Below are 14,554 nucleotides of genomic sequence, written 5' to 3'. Positions count from 1 at the left end.
TTCAACGCCAGTGGGCGGCAGAGTTCGCCATCACCTGCTCCACTGGCGCTCCATCACGTCGGACAGGTGGGTGCTGCAAATCGTCCGAAGGGGCTACTCCCTCCCCTTCGAGACGACCCCTCCAGCCATGCCACCGCTGAACCACCGTATGTCGGGGGATCATTTGCATCTTCTACGAGAGGAAGTTTCGGCCCTCTTGGCCAAAGAGGCCGTCGAGCGCGTTCCTGGTCCAGAAGTAGGTCGTGGTTGTTATTCCCACTACTTTCTGGTTCCCAAGAAGGGCACAGGGGGCCTACGCATGATCTTGGACCTCAGGAGCGTCAACGCCTTCCTCCGGAAGAACCGATTCAAGATGCTCACTTTAGCTCAGGTTCTGGCTGCCCTGGACCCTTCAGACTGGATGGTAGCGTTGGACTTGCAGAACGCTTATTTTCACATCCCCGTCCTGCCAGCCCACCGGCGTTACCTGCGGTTCACGGTGGGTCAGGAGCACTTTCAGTTCACCGTGCTCCCCTTCGGCCTCACCAGTGCCCCTCGGGTGTTCACGAAAGTGATGGCGGTGGTTGCAGCTCATCTGCGCAGATCGGGGGTTCCAGTCTTCCCCTATCTCGACGACTGGCTGTTGAAGGCGGGCTCGCCCCAGCAAGTCGTCTCCCACCTCCAGACTACGGCCGACCTCCTGCACTTGCTGGGGTTCTCCATCAATGTGCCGAAGTCGCACCAGAGTCCCTCCCATAGGCTCCTTTTCATCGGAGCGGTTCTCGATTCGGTGCAGTTCCGGGTCTGTCCGCCGGAACAGCGGGTCCGGGACATTCAGGCCCTGATTTCCATCTTCCGGCCTTTGTCCTGGGTTTCGGTCAGGTTGGTTCTGGGGCTGATGGCCTCCTGCATCCTGTTGGTACCTCACGCTAAGCGGCGGATGCGGGCTCTGCAGTGGGACCTGAAGTTTCAGTGGGCCCAGCATCGCGGCAACCTGTCCGACCATGTTCTGATCTCGGAGGGCACTGCGCACCAGCTGCAGTGGTGGCTCACGAATCGCGATTGGGTCAGCGGCAGATCCCTCTCCCTACCCCAACCGGAGCATGTCGTAGTGATGGATGCGTCCCTCCTGGGATGGGGGGGCCATATGGGAGAGGCGGAGATCAGAGGACTCTGGTCTCCGGCGGAGACTCGGCTCCATATCAACCTATTGGAGCTGAGGGCGATCCGACTTGCACTGAAAGCCATCCTTCCCTCTGTCCGGGGAAGTGTCGTGCAGGTGTTCACGGACAACACCACCGCCATTTGGTATTGCAACAAACAGGGCGGGGTGGGGTCGTGGACCCTTTGTCAGGAAGCTCTGCGCCTCTGGACATGGCTGGAACATCAGGGCATCACCCTGGTGGTTCAATATCTGGCGGGCTCTCTGAACGCCAGAGCAGACGAACTCAGCCGCTGGTGCATGATGGATCACGAATGGCGTCTGAACTCGGACGTGGCGCAAGGTCTCTTTCTGCAGTGGGGAGAGCCTTGGTTAGATCTATTCGCCACCGAAGAGAACGCGCAATGTCAGCAGTTCTGCGCGTTGGAATTTCCAAGGCGGCACTCGCTCGGAGACGCTTTTCGTCGCGAGTGGAGTTGCGGTCTGTTGTACGCCTTTCCGCCTATACCACTTCTGCCCAGAGTGCTGAAGAAGATCAGGCGCGACCGGGCCCAAGTCATCTTGGTGGCTCCGGATTGGGCACGAAGGTACTGGTATCCCGAGCTACTCAGTATGTCCATCGATCCCCCGATACAACTGCCTCTTCAGGAGGACCTTCTGTCGCAGCAGCAGGGGACGGTCCTCCACCCGAACCTGTCCAGCCTCCACCTCCATGCGTGGAGATTGAGCGGCGGCAGTTGATGCCATTTGACTTGCCTCCTGAAGTCTGTGATGTCATTCTGGCAGCCAGGCGTCCCTCCACAAAGACGGTATACGCCTGCCGGTGGAACATATTTGTGGCATGGTGCACAGCAAAGGCTGTGGATCCCCTTTCTGCCCCTCTTTATGAGGTTCTCCTCTTTGTTCTTTCTTTGGCCCGGCAGGGCTCTGCTCTGGGCACCTTGAAGGGTTATCTTGCTGCAATCTCTGCTTTCTTAAGGCTTCCTGATCAGCCTTCTCTTTTCAAGTCCCCTGTTGTCTCACGTTTTCTCAAGGGCATTACTCATATGTTCCCTCCTGTTCCATTCGTAATGCCTCAGTGGGACTTGAACCTTGTTCTTACTTTCCTGATCTGCGCTCCCTTTGAGCCCCTTCACAACTGTCCACTTCGTCTACTGACTCTGAAAACTGCCTTCCTGGTAGCTATCACCTCCGCTAGGCGGGTGAGTGAGCTCCAGGCTCTGTCAGCTAAGCCTCCCTTCATTTCGGTTCATCCGGATAAGATTGTCCTCCGGACCCGTCCTTCTTTCCTTCCTAAAGTCGTGACTCCCTTTCACATCGGGCAATCGGTCACGCTGTCCACCTTCTTTCCGCCTCCGCATCCTTCAAAAGATGAAGAGAGGCTCCACCGTCTTAACCCAAAACGTGCGCTGTCATTTTATTTGGCCCGCACAAACCAGTCCGGGTGGACGACCAACTTTTTTTTGGATATGTAGGTGCGAAGAAAGGTAAAGCTGTGCACAAGCGAACCATCTCGCGGTGGGTGGTGTTGTGTATTAAACTCTGCTATTCTTTGGTGAAAAAGGTCCCTCCTGTTGGGCTGTGAACCCATTCCACCCGGTCCACAGCGGCGACAACTGCCCTGGGACGGGGAGTCCCCTTGCAGGACATCTGTCAGGCGGCGGCGTGGGCTTCACTGCACACGTTCGCCAGGCACTATTGCCTGGACAGCCAAGTCCGGAGAGATGGCCACTTTGGCCGTTCTGTTCTCCAGGACTTTCTGGTGTGATCTTGGTTCGCAGGCCCACCTCCTGGGTTGGTATTGCTGGGGTATCTATTCTAAGGTGAGGAATCTAACTAACGTGTTTCTTTCAGATGAACAAGTTACTTACCTTCGGTAACGATGTATCTGTAAGAAGCATTAGTTAGATTCCTCACCGACCCACCCAGCCTCCCCGTTCTGCGAACCGACATCTAGGGTTAAGGTTCTCCCTTTCAGGGCCCTAGATTTTTTGGCACCAGTGTCGGTTTCTTACATGGCTCAGCGTCCCTGGCGGGGAAAGCTATGTACAAGAACTGACGTCTGCGCGCGAGAGCGGCGTCTAAGTACTCCGACGTCATTCCGGCGCACGACGCCAATGACGGACGCGGAGCCGCAGACGACGCCTAGCGACGCGTAAGGGGTATTGCTACAAAAATCTTTCCGGATCCAGTCTGACGCCTGGGGATATTCTAAGGTGAGGAATCTAACTAACTAATGTTTCTTACAGATACATTGTTACCGAAGGTAAGTAACTTGTTCTTCAGGACTGCACTTTTGTGTCAATGCCTGACTCATATAATGAATGCATAAGCCATAACTGTCTTCTAATGCTACTAAAACTTGACAACATGACAGGTTTTAAAACAGTTATCTGTCAGCAAATACACGATGTTACCAAATGCTTTTCTCACAATCCTTACCCAAATGCACACAGACTCACAGTGGGATTTTAGACAAGCAACACTATCCTAGGAGTTTACCAAAACTCATTCACTAGTCTGGAAGAGTTAATGGTACTGCACACAATCTACATATTTAAGTACAGCACATCAGTGTCAAAGCATGACTCATTTAATCAACATATAAGCAAAGACTGGATTCTAATCCTACTAAAACTTCTCAACATGACAGATTTTAAAACAGTTATCTGTCAGCAAATACATGATGTTACCAAATGATTCTCTCACAGTGATCCCAAATACACACAAACTCACAGTGTGATTCTAGACAAGCACCACTATCCCTATGAGCTTACCAAAACTCATTCACTACAGTGCAAGTGGTAAGGGAACTGCACACAATCTACATATTTCACAACTGCAATTTACTGTCAATGCCTGACTCATATAATGCAAGCATAAGCCATAACTGTCTTCTAATGCTACTAAAACTTGACAACATGACATGTTTTACAACACTTATCTGTCAGCAAATACACGATGTTACCAAACACTTCTCTCACAGTGGTTCCCAAATACACACAGACTCACAGTGTGATTCTAGACAAACAACACTATCCCTAGCTGCTTACCAAAACTCATTCACTACAGTGGAAGTGGTAAGGGAACTGCACACAATCTACATATTTCACGACTGCACTTTAGTGTCAATGCCTGACTCATTTACTCAACGCATAAGCAATGACTGGCTTCTAATGCTACTAAAACTTGACAACATGACTGTAGGAGAGTAGGGTCTGCTTTCTATGTTCACCCCCACTTTTTGCTTTTGCTTTACTGGTTTTCGACTTAGATGTGGCTGTGGGCCTGCTAATCAGACCCACAGCCCTGCTGTTCTCTCTCTAAATTAATACTATGTACTTTAGGTGCATAACCCAATTGGATAGGATCACCTTATTGGCCCCTGTACAGTGTACCTTAGGTACCCAGGGCATAGGTGTACTCTAGGCCTACCAGGGGCTGCAGCATGTATTGTGCCACCCCTGGCCTGGCCTTCCATTATGACACAACTGGCTGATCACTCAGCTGGGGCAAGGTCGTGTAATCACACCTTGCTTAGGTGTAGTATTCCTATACCTATCTTACATATAGACACATGTGTACACTCCTATGGCAGGCCTTAACAATCCTGGAGGCAGAGTGCTTGGTAACATGTGAGATGGTGCTCTAGCATGAGCTGAGCCTGTCTGCAGCTTTCGGAACCATGTCCTTATAGCTGTTCTATGATATAGCCTACCATATACTCTTAAAGTGCCTTATAATTTTAAACGGTTATGGTAACTATGGTTTGGCTTTATCAAAACATGTTGTGTAAGGTGTCTAACACTTTGGAATAATACCCCCATACCATTTCTGGGGATGAGGATATTATCCCTCCCTTCTAGAGGGAGAAGACATGTTGAAACCTACTTACCCGGTTAAAGTTAACCAGAGCCCCAGCATCACAAAATGGATGCTGCTGCCACGACACAAGTCTGACCTCCTGCTGCTGGAAGTGATCCCGGCACGGGAGGCTTGGACAATAGGTTTCCTGCCTTGGGAGGTGCGAGCACCACACCAGACAGGCCTTAGTGTATTGGGGCAGGGAGGGATGAAAGAAACGAGACACTGCCAGGGGCACACAAGGTGTCCCATGCATAGTCCAGTTCAAACCGGTGCTGGGGCACTCCAGCCCCAGTCCTGGCGCGAAACTGGACAAAGGGAAGGGGGTGTAACCACCCCTCTCCCAGGTCCCACCCATAAGGCGTGACCTAGCATGCAACCCAGCCCCCCAGATTAGTATAAGTGTGGTAGCTGGGCCCCAGGAGATTAGATTATCCTGAACCTGCAACTTGAACAGAAACTCTGGACCTTCGACATTCGACGAAAAAAGAAGACTGAAGAATCTCCCTTGTGGCCAAGGAGTGGCTACCCTGTGCAAACAGGCACCATCAAGAGACTTACCCTTTGCTTTGCTGAAGTTCTACGAGGGACCGACTGCAGAGCCCGACCAGAGCCTTGACTTCCAGACTTCTCCGACCCTGATCCACATCCACAGCCGAGCTGAGATCCGTGGAGGCGACGAGAGACGTGGGACTGGCTACCTGGGAAAAGTGGCGAGTATCTTCCAGCGCAGCTTCTGAGGCACCCTCGAAGTTGTGCACCGGGGATTGAGAAGCCCCAACCCCAAGCACCATCTGCACCGAAGATCAGCCCCCCACACTCCACGAGTCCTGCGTGGGGCCCTTCTGCATTTTCCTGCTTGCCGCGTCTGTCCGGTCACTGGCCCGTTGGCTAGTAACCTTTGCGACGACACACCTGTAACTTTCGACTGCTGGTTTGGCTCCTCCAGACTGGCTCCTGCTCTTCTGAAAAAGAGAAGCACCCCAGACCTTCCTGGTCTGCACCAGAAGCAAATTCTCCATTCTGCGTGGGTTCCGCTTGCCAAGGCGTGGTGAGTCCTAGTTCGACTTCGACGCCGCCGACAGCAAGAGCCTTCGTAGGACAGCTCGCCTCCTGGTCCTGGTCGTCCTCGACGTCTCCTGGTACCCGTGGCTGCTGCGACAAGCTTCACCTCTTCACCTGCAAACTCTCGACATCGCCTGGTTCCTTCCTGGTTCCACGTGGTCACTGGCTAGTGACCCAGACTCTGTCCCTTCTGCTTGCAGGTATCCTTCCTTCTTGATCCCAGCCTTGGGATCCACCGGACACTCTTCACTGATTGCCTGTCAGCATCATTCCTTCAGGCATCCATAGGAGTCGACGACGAAACCCGACGCAACTTCACACCTATGCACCCGCAGCCCGTGGGCTAGGTAACTTGGGTACTCCGGTGCTCATCAGGGTATTGACTATCCTAGTGTCTAGTTTTCCAGTCTCGACTTCCTAGCTACTCCAGAAGTGTCCTAAATCTTATGAATTCTAAACTGTACTATTTCTATTGATCGTACGCATTACGCTTGAGTGTTTCCACTCTGCACCAGAATCCCGTGGGCCTCCCACTTCCTAACCTTTGGTAGTGTAGTGTAGCCCCAGCGATTCCCTAGGCCTAGGCCTATCCTATTTCCGTGACAGTGGTCCTTACACCACTTCTTTAGTATATGGTTTGCGTGGCCCCTAGGGCCTAACTGTATTACTTACCTGTGTGACTTAATGTATGCTTGAAAAAGACTGTGTTGTACTTGCCTCGAATCTCATAAAGAGTGCTGAGGGTTTGACTAGAATAAATACACTTTATTTTATATATATATCTGTTGTGGTGTCCTTTCATTTGGTATTCAAGGGGTTACAAATGGTATAACAGCTGGCTTCACATGCCATTCAGAGTTTAGCCTAAGACTGCTCTTGTCCAGGCTACCACTTGGATAGCTGGTCTATAAGGTTGACTTTACAACCAATCACCATAAGGGTTGTTTGGACTGATATAAGGTGTACACTAGAACTAGTGACATTATACATCAGGCCAACTTCTCACAATGTCAAGTTTTAAAACAGTTTTCTGTCAGCAAATAGACAATGTTACCAAATGCTTCTTTCACAGTGGTTCCCAAATGCACAAAAACTCACAGTGTGATTCTAGACAAGCACCAGTATCCCTAGGAGTTTACCAAAACTCATTCACTACTCTGGAAGTGATAAGGGAACTGCACACAATCTACATATTTCACGACTGCTCTTTAGTGTCAATGCCTGACATATTTAATCAACACATAAGCAAATACTGGCTTCTAATGCTACTAAAACTTGACAACATGACAGGTTTTAAAACAGTTTTCTCTCAGCAAATACACGATGTTACCAAACGCTTCTCTCACAGTGGTTCCCAAATGCACAAAGACTCACAGTGTGATTCTAGACAAGCACCAGTATTCCTAGGAGTTTACCAAAACTCATTCACTACACTGGAAGTGATAAGGGAACTGCACACAATCTACATATTTCACGACTGCACTTTAGTGTCAATGCCTGACTCATTTAATCAACACATAAGCAAAGACTGGCTTCTAATGCTACTAAAACTTGACAACATGACAAGTTTTAAAACAGTTTTCTGTCAGGAAATATACGATGTTACCAAACGCTTCTTTCACAGTGGTTTCCAAAATGCACAAAGACTCACAGTGTGATTCTAGACAAGCAACGTTATCCTAGGAGTTTACCAAAACTCATTCACTAGTCTGGTAGAGTTAATGGTACTGCACACAATCTACATATTTAAGCACAGCACATCAGTGTCAAAGCATGACTCATTTAATCAACATATAAGCAAAGACTGGATTCTACTGCTACTAAAACTTCTCAACATGACAGATTTTAAAACAGTTATCTGTCAGCAAATACATGATGTTACCAAATGATTCTCTCACACTGATCCCAAATACACACTAACTCACAGTGTGATTCTAGACAAGCACCACTATCCCTCTGAGCTTACCAAAACTCATTCACTACAGTGCAAGTGGTAAGGGAACTGCACACAATCTACATATTTCACGACTGCAGTTTACTGTCAATGCCTCAGTCATTTAATGAAAGCATAAGCCATAACTGTCTTCTAATGCTACTAAAACTTGACAACCTGACTGGTTTTAAAACACTTATCTGTCAGCAAATACACAATATTACCAAATGCTTCTCTCACAGTGGTTCCCAAATGCACACAGACTCACTGTGTGATTCTAGACAAACAACACTATCCCTTGCACTATATCAAAACACATTTCTTCATCTAGAAGTAGTACTACATTTTAGTATAGAAACATAACATAACTCATTTCACAAATTCATAAACAATGACTGGTTTCTAATTCTACCAAAATATAAACACTGCACAGTTATCTGTCTACAAACACATGAAAAACACAAATGCCAATCACAGAATGGTTTCTACATGCACACACATTGTAGAGAAAAAAAGTACTCCCTACACTTTAGCAGGAAAAATACATTAGTCTGATTAAAATCAAAATAGTCCACATACATCCCCTCACAATTAAATAACTCATCTTTCAAGTTCTTGTGTAGATTAAGGAGTATATCAATCACTCACCATATTTTCTTTTACAGAATCTCTGCACTGTGCACCTCTCAGCAAAAGCAAAGAATGGAAAAGTTTCCCTTTCATTTTCCACACATATACATGTAAACATCAAATCACAATCCTTCGCACATAAACTCAAAAGAAAACACACATTTCTATTGGTTAAACATTTCAACCCTTTCCAACTGAAATACATTTCAACCCTTCCCCCAATCTGCCTTCTGCCTGTTACCATAGAAACAGGTCATGGAACACTGCACTGAGCTCACAGGTCACAAGTTCAGCACACAATGTTCCTACACAAGACAGGAAGTGTGCTTGACTTTTCAACATATCAGCTTATCATATATAATGATCCTTACAATCTGTTTTTGTTAACCAATAACAATCATACCTTTAAAAAACAAAAATATACACCCTACCTTTCAGTGTAGAAAGTTGTTATACAACCAATGATTTCTTGTCGTTTTTCAAAAAACATTGCCGTGGATCCGCGCACCCACTGCGAGAGAATTCGTGCATCCATGCATGCATTTCGCCGCTTTAAAAAAAAAAGAAAAGGGGGGGCCACAGGGGGTCCTTCTGGGACCCCCTAAGCAGATCTAGAGGGTCAGAGTATTTCCACTCTGCCCCCTTTATATCTTTTACACACTTATTCCCCTTCCATCTTCAGCCTCGCTTCTACCGAGGCAGAAAATGGCCGCCAACGGTTCCTGGTTTCGAATGTAGATAGACGCTCGACAGCCAATTAGCATTCAGCGTGCGATCGGGAGTGTGCGCGCTCCGTTCGGGGAGGGTGCACGTACGGTGCGGGTACGGTCCGCGGATCCTCCGCGGCCATAGATGTCACTAACTTTTTTACCCTTATTTTCTCAGGAACTACTGAACAGATTCACACCAAATATGCAAAAGGGACGAGTCCGAACTGAGGACTACCTCTTTGCCAAATTTGGTGTCATTCCGTTCAGCGGTTCGGGCTGTAGCTGCGACAACAGATCCTATGGGAAATTGCATGGGGAAAACGCGTTTTGGGACCCCCCTTTTTTCTCGGCCCCCGCTTCACGGATCACCGCAAAACTTTCAGGGTAGGAGCGGAGCGGAGCTGGCCAAAAGTTTGGAGAATTTCGCGAAGATTCGTCAATCAGCACCAAAGATATTCCCAATATAATGTTGCGGATTTCCTATGGAAAATAGGTCCTAACTATAACTATCTACTGGCGACCGCCAGTAGATTATATATATATATATATATATATATATATATATATATATATATATATATATATATATATATATATATATACATATACATACACACACACTCAGAGGACACCACATTCAACCATCATCTATTAATCATAAAACTTACTGAGTTTATTAAATTTATAAACTCGCACTGGCGGGGGAGTGAGAACAGCTCCCTATTACCACTCTCTGTAGGGAAATAAGTAATGTTTAAGAGTCATGAGCGAGATATGGTCAAAGAACTCGGTATTAACATTAATAGAGAGCGGGAAAAACCATCCCGAAGTTTCAATTAAACAGATGGTAGTAAAACGCTTACGATATTTTTAAGCAAATCATACAGAGTTTATATAGTAGTTGTTTTGAGAGAATCCATATTTGTGAGTTGTGCAAAGACCATAATTTAACACAGTAGTTAACTCCTTCTCATTTAGAGGACCGGGCGTTATGACAGAATGACCCACTATTATATAAACCCTTGAACTATGCTCGAGGGAAAGCTGCATCCGAGCATTATCTCTCCTCCATATTGTGTTTAAGACCTATGGAAACAGAGTGCCCCGTATTATAAAACTTAAGTAGGTGTCTGGACAAGTTATAGTATGCGCAAGGGGGTAGCCATTTATCAAGGTGTATACTCCCAATCCAGCTTATCGCAATCAAAAGGCCTCTGTTATCACCCGCTTTGGCTATGAACTAAGACTGTAACCTTCAATATCCTCTATATTGTCTAGCCGCTCTGTTGCCACTTACTGCTTGCGAGGTGAGCTGTCACCACACGAAATTCATCTCTCCCTCACCGCCGCGTAGAACACTCTGGTGGTGTTTACCGCAATACTCTTGAAGGTGGCCACAAGTCCCGCGCCTGGCGGCGTGCTATGCCACATGGCCAACGTGATCCGCAATTCCCCGCAAACACTAGAGCGCTAATTCTAATGGACATGGAAAGCCAAAATCGGACCCCTCCTCGATGCAATGCTGGCAAATGTATTGATCCCCCATAATTGTATTTATTATTATGTGCAAAAGATGGACAAACCCGGACAATATATATCATGAGGCAGTGTACATCATGAGGCAACGGGTAAATGACAAATTAAGTCGGGGGCGGCCTATACATGCCACTATAACATTACAAAAAAAATTACGGACAAAAGGAGGTGATGGGAAATATAAATAGTTAGCGGATTTAATATTGATTTTTTAAATTTACAAAATTCCGCTTCCTATTATAGAGAAGTGTTGAATTCAGAAATTAAAAGTTCCCACTATAGGATATCTTAGTTCTTGCTTATGTTATCACGGGTATATCTAGAGAGATTCACCCACTGATGTTCAGTCCTCTTGTCTGGCAGAAGAAACTTTAAGGGTTATGAAGGCTATTTCAGGGGATATCATCATTCAATCCCCTGGAACAACTCTGAACCCTATAAATCCATTTTTGCTCACATATAAATAGGATTCTTTATGGGTTACCCATGCTCATATTGATATTCGGTTTATCAATGACAGTCCAGAAGAAGTCCTCCGCCGAGCGCTTCTTCTGTTTAAAATGATTTGTCAATCTGCTCACAGTCCGTTGGCATCTAAATGTGGATCTGTGCTCCATGATTCTTGTTTTTACCCGTCTGGTGGTCATTCCCAGGTATATTAGATCGCAAGGGAATTTCAGCATATAAATTACACAGGAGGAGTTATAATTAGTATGTCTCCGCTGTTCCCACGGATGCGTCAATCCGACATCAATTGTTTTGGTATTTGCTGTCAAATGGTACACATCGCACATTCCACATCTTGTGTGCCCAGATATTGGGGGAAGGCATGCACTCAGATTTTGTCCCTCTGTTACCTCTGGCATCCTTCTGATGTTTCTCGGTCTTGTATGTACCAGGATATCTTTAATATTCTGGCTCCTCTTAAATGAGAACAGAGGTTTCTCTAAGGCAAGTCCATTGGAATTTAAAATCTTCCAATTACGTAAGACAATTTTTTGAATGCTACTCGAAGCTGTGTTGAATGTTGTAACACAAACTGTTCTTTCTGTGGATGGTTTTTCATTTGACTCGAGGAGTCCTTCACGGTGGCAATTGCTCGCTCTTTTATTTGCCCTTTTTACAATACGTGGGGGTAATGCCTTTGTAGGAGTTTCTTTTGCAAGGACTCCGCTTCTGACCCATAATCGGCTAGACTGGAGCAATTGCGTCAGAGGTGCAGAAATTGTCCCACGGGTAGATTCTCCCTTAGGGACTTAGGATGAAAGCTTTTGAAAGAAAGTAAACTATTCCTGTCTGTCGGCTTATGGAACATTTTAGTGTGCAAAACTCCTCCTTCTGGAAAAATGTTAAGGTCAAAGAACGGTAGACTCCTTCGTGACCGTTGATGTAAAGATGAGTAAGGGGTTCCTATGATTGAGCCAAATCAGGAAATTATCCAAAGATTCACTGTCCCCCTTCCATATCAAGAGGACATCTAGGGCTACCTTTCTGCTATTTGAGCCTTCCTCAGGCACCCTGATCAGCCCTCTCTTTTCAAGTCCCCTGTTGTAAATAGATTCCTCAAAGGCATTACTCACCTTTCCTCTCCTATTCTTTTTGTGATGCCACAGTGGGACTTGAACCTGGTTCTCACATATTTGATGTGCGCTCCCTTTGAACCTCTTCACAACTGTCCTCTATGTCTATTAACTTTGAAGACTGATTTCCTGTTTGCCATCACCTCCGCTAGGAGAGTGAGTGAGCTCCAGGCTCTTTCTTGTAAACCTCCTTTTCTTTCTGTCCATCCGGACAAGGTTGTGCTCAGAACCTGTCCACCCTTTCTACCAAATGTTTTCACTGCTTTTCACATCGGGCAAACCATCACTTTGCCCACCTTCTTTCCGCCTCCTTCCAGAGAGGAAGAGAGGCTTCACCGTCTGGACCCAAAACGTGCGTTCTCATTTTACTTGGACCGCACAGAACTGTTCCGGGTGGATGACCAGCTCTTTGTTGGCTACGTAGGCGCCAAGAAAGGTCGGGCTGTACTCAAGCGGACATCTCCGGGTGGGTCGTCTTGTGTATCAAAGCCTGTTATTCTCTGGCAAAGAAGGAGCCTCCGTTGGGGCTGCGTGCCCATTCCACCAGGGCGACGGCTGCCACTACGGCGTTGGGACGTGGTGTCCCCTTACATGACATCTGCCAGGCAGCTACGTGGGCCTCGCTGCACACTTTTACTAAGCAATTAATGCCTGGACAGTCAAGCCCGGAGAGACGGCTTCTTTGGCCGTTCTGTTCTCCGGGACTTCCTGGTGTGATCTTGGTTCGCAGACCCACCACCGGGGTTGGTATTGCTGGGGTATCTATTCTAAGGTAAGGAATCTATCACAAAAATGTTTCTTTCAGATGCACAAGTTACTTACCTTCGGTAACGATATATCTGTAAGAAACATTAGTTAGTGATAGATTCCTTACTGCCCCACCTATCCTCCCTGTACTGCGAACTGATTTCTAGGGTTAAGGTCATCACTTTCAGGGCCCCAGTTTCAAAGCACCAGTGGTTAATATCTTGCATGGCTCTGCGTTCCTGGCGCGGAAAGTCGTGTACAGAACTGACATAAGCGCACAAGGGCGGCGTCTAAGTAGCTGCCGCGACGTCATCTCGGCGACCACGACGGACGCGGAGCCGCACAACGCCACCTTCCGACGCGCAGGGGTACTGCTTAGAAAACTTTCCGGATCTAGTCTGACGCCTGGGGGTAATTCTAAGGTAAGGAATCTATCACTAACTAATGTTTCTTACAGATATATCGTTACCGAAGGTAAGTAACTTGTGCATTGTTGCCTCTGTCTGATTGTAAATTTAGCAATGTTCTTCAACATGGTTATTAGGTTAAAAAAATCACTGTGTCTCGGCACTCTAAATGTCCATAATGTAGTGTTTGATAGTCAACAAAACAGTCTTAGCACTATTTTTGAGACTGCCCACAGCCAAGTAAAGCTTTCAATAAATAATTTCTTAAAGAGAAAAGTGTAATATCCGAAGTATGGAAGTATGGCCAATACTCTCTACTTAGAGTAGCGGAAGCACTTAGTGATTTAAGGATTTTTTGCATATTTTGACGTACTTCTAACTGATACGACTCTTTACTCAGAGTAGTGGAAGGACCCAGTGTCTTAAGCCTTGAAAAAGTTACAGTGCGTAACGAAACACGTGTTGGCTGCCTTCATCTCTCAAAACATCGAGGAAACATCAGGATTACGTCTATTATTGACTCAGACAGTATTTTTGTTACTATGCTCTATGAAACATGATCTTTGACTGTCATGTGAAGTACCATCATCAGATAATTTAAAGTTAAACTTTTTTGCCAACGATTTAAGAAATTATTTATTGAAAGCTTTACTTGGCTGTGGGCAGTCTCAAAAATAGTGCTAAGACTGTTTTGTTGACTATCAAAGACTAGATCTGAAAGAGACACGTTAGTGATAGATTCCTTACCTTAGAATATCCCCAGGCGTCAGACTGGATCCGGAAAGTTCTTAGAGTAGTACCCCTGCGCGTCAGTAGGTGGCGTTGTGCGGCTCATAGTCTGTTGCTGGTGTCGTAAGTGCTGAGATGAAGTCACGGAGACTATTTAGGTGCCACCCATGCGCGCTGCCGTCAGTTCTTTCTTTTTCCACGCCAGCAAGTGT

At 46.7% G+C, this 14,554-nt stretch overlaps 1 protein-coding gene across 2 annotated transcripts in view; it reads left to right on the top strand.

The window, feature by feature from the left end:
• The window catches only part of VPS13A (vacuolar protein sorting 13 homolog A), a 2,314,464-nt gene that overhangs the window by 2,230,701 nt on the left and 69,209 nt on the right, over nt 1-14,554 (top strand). The gene's annotated exons all lie outside the window — the stretch shown is intronic.

The sequence above is a fragment of the Triturus cristatus genome, chromosome 2_1 (genome assembly GCF_964204655.1).
Source record: "Triturus cristatus chromosome 2_1, aTriCri1.1, whole genome shotgun sequence".
Taxonomy (NCBI): Eukaryota; Metazoa; Chordata; class Amphibia; order Caudata; family Salamandridae; genus Triturus; species Triturus cristatus.
The sequence above is the reverse complement of the archived record's forward strand: the minus strand, read 5'-3'. Positions and strand labels throughout refer to the sequence as shown.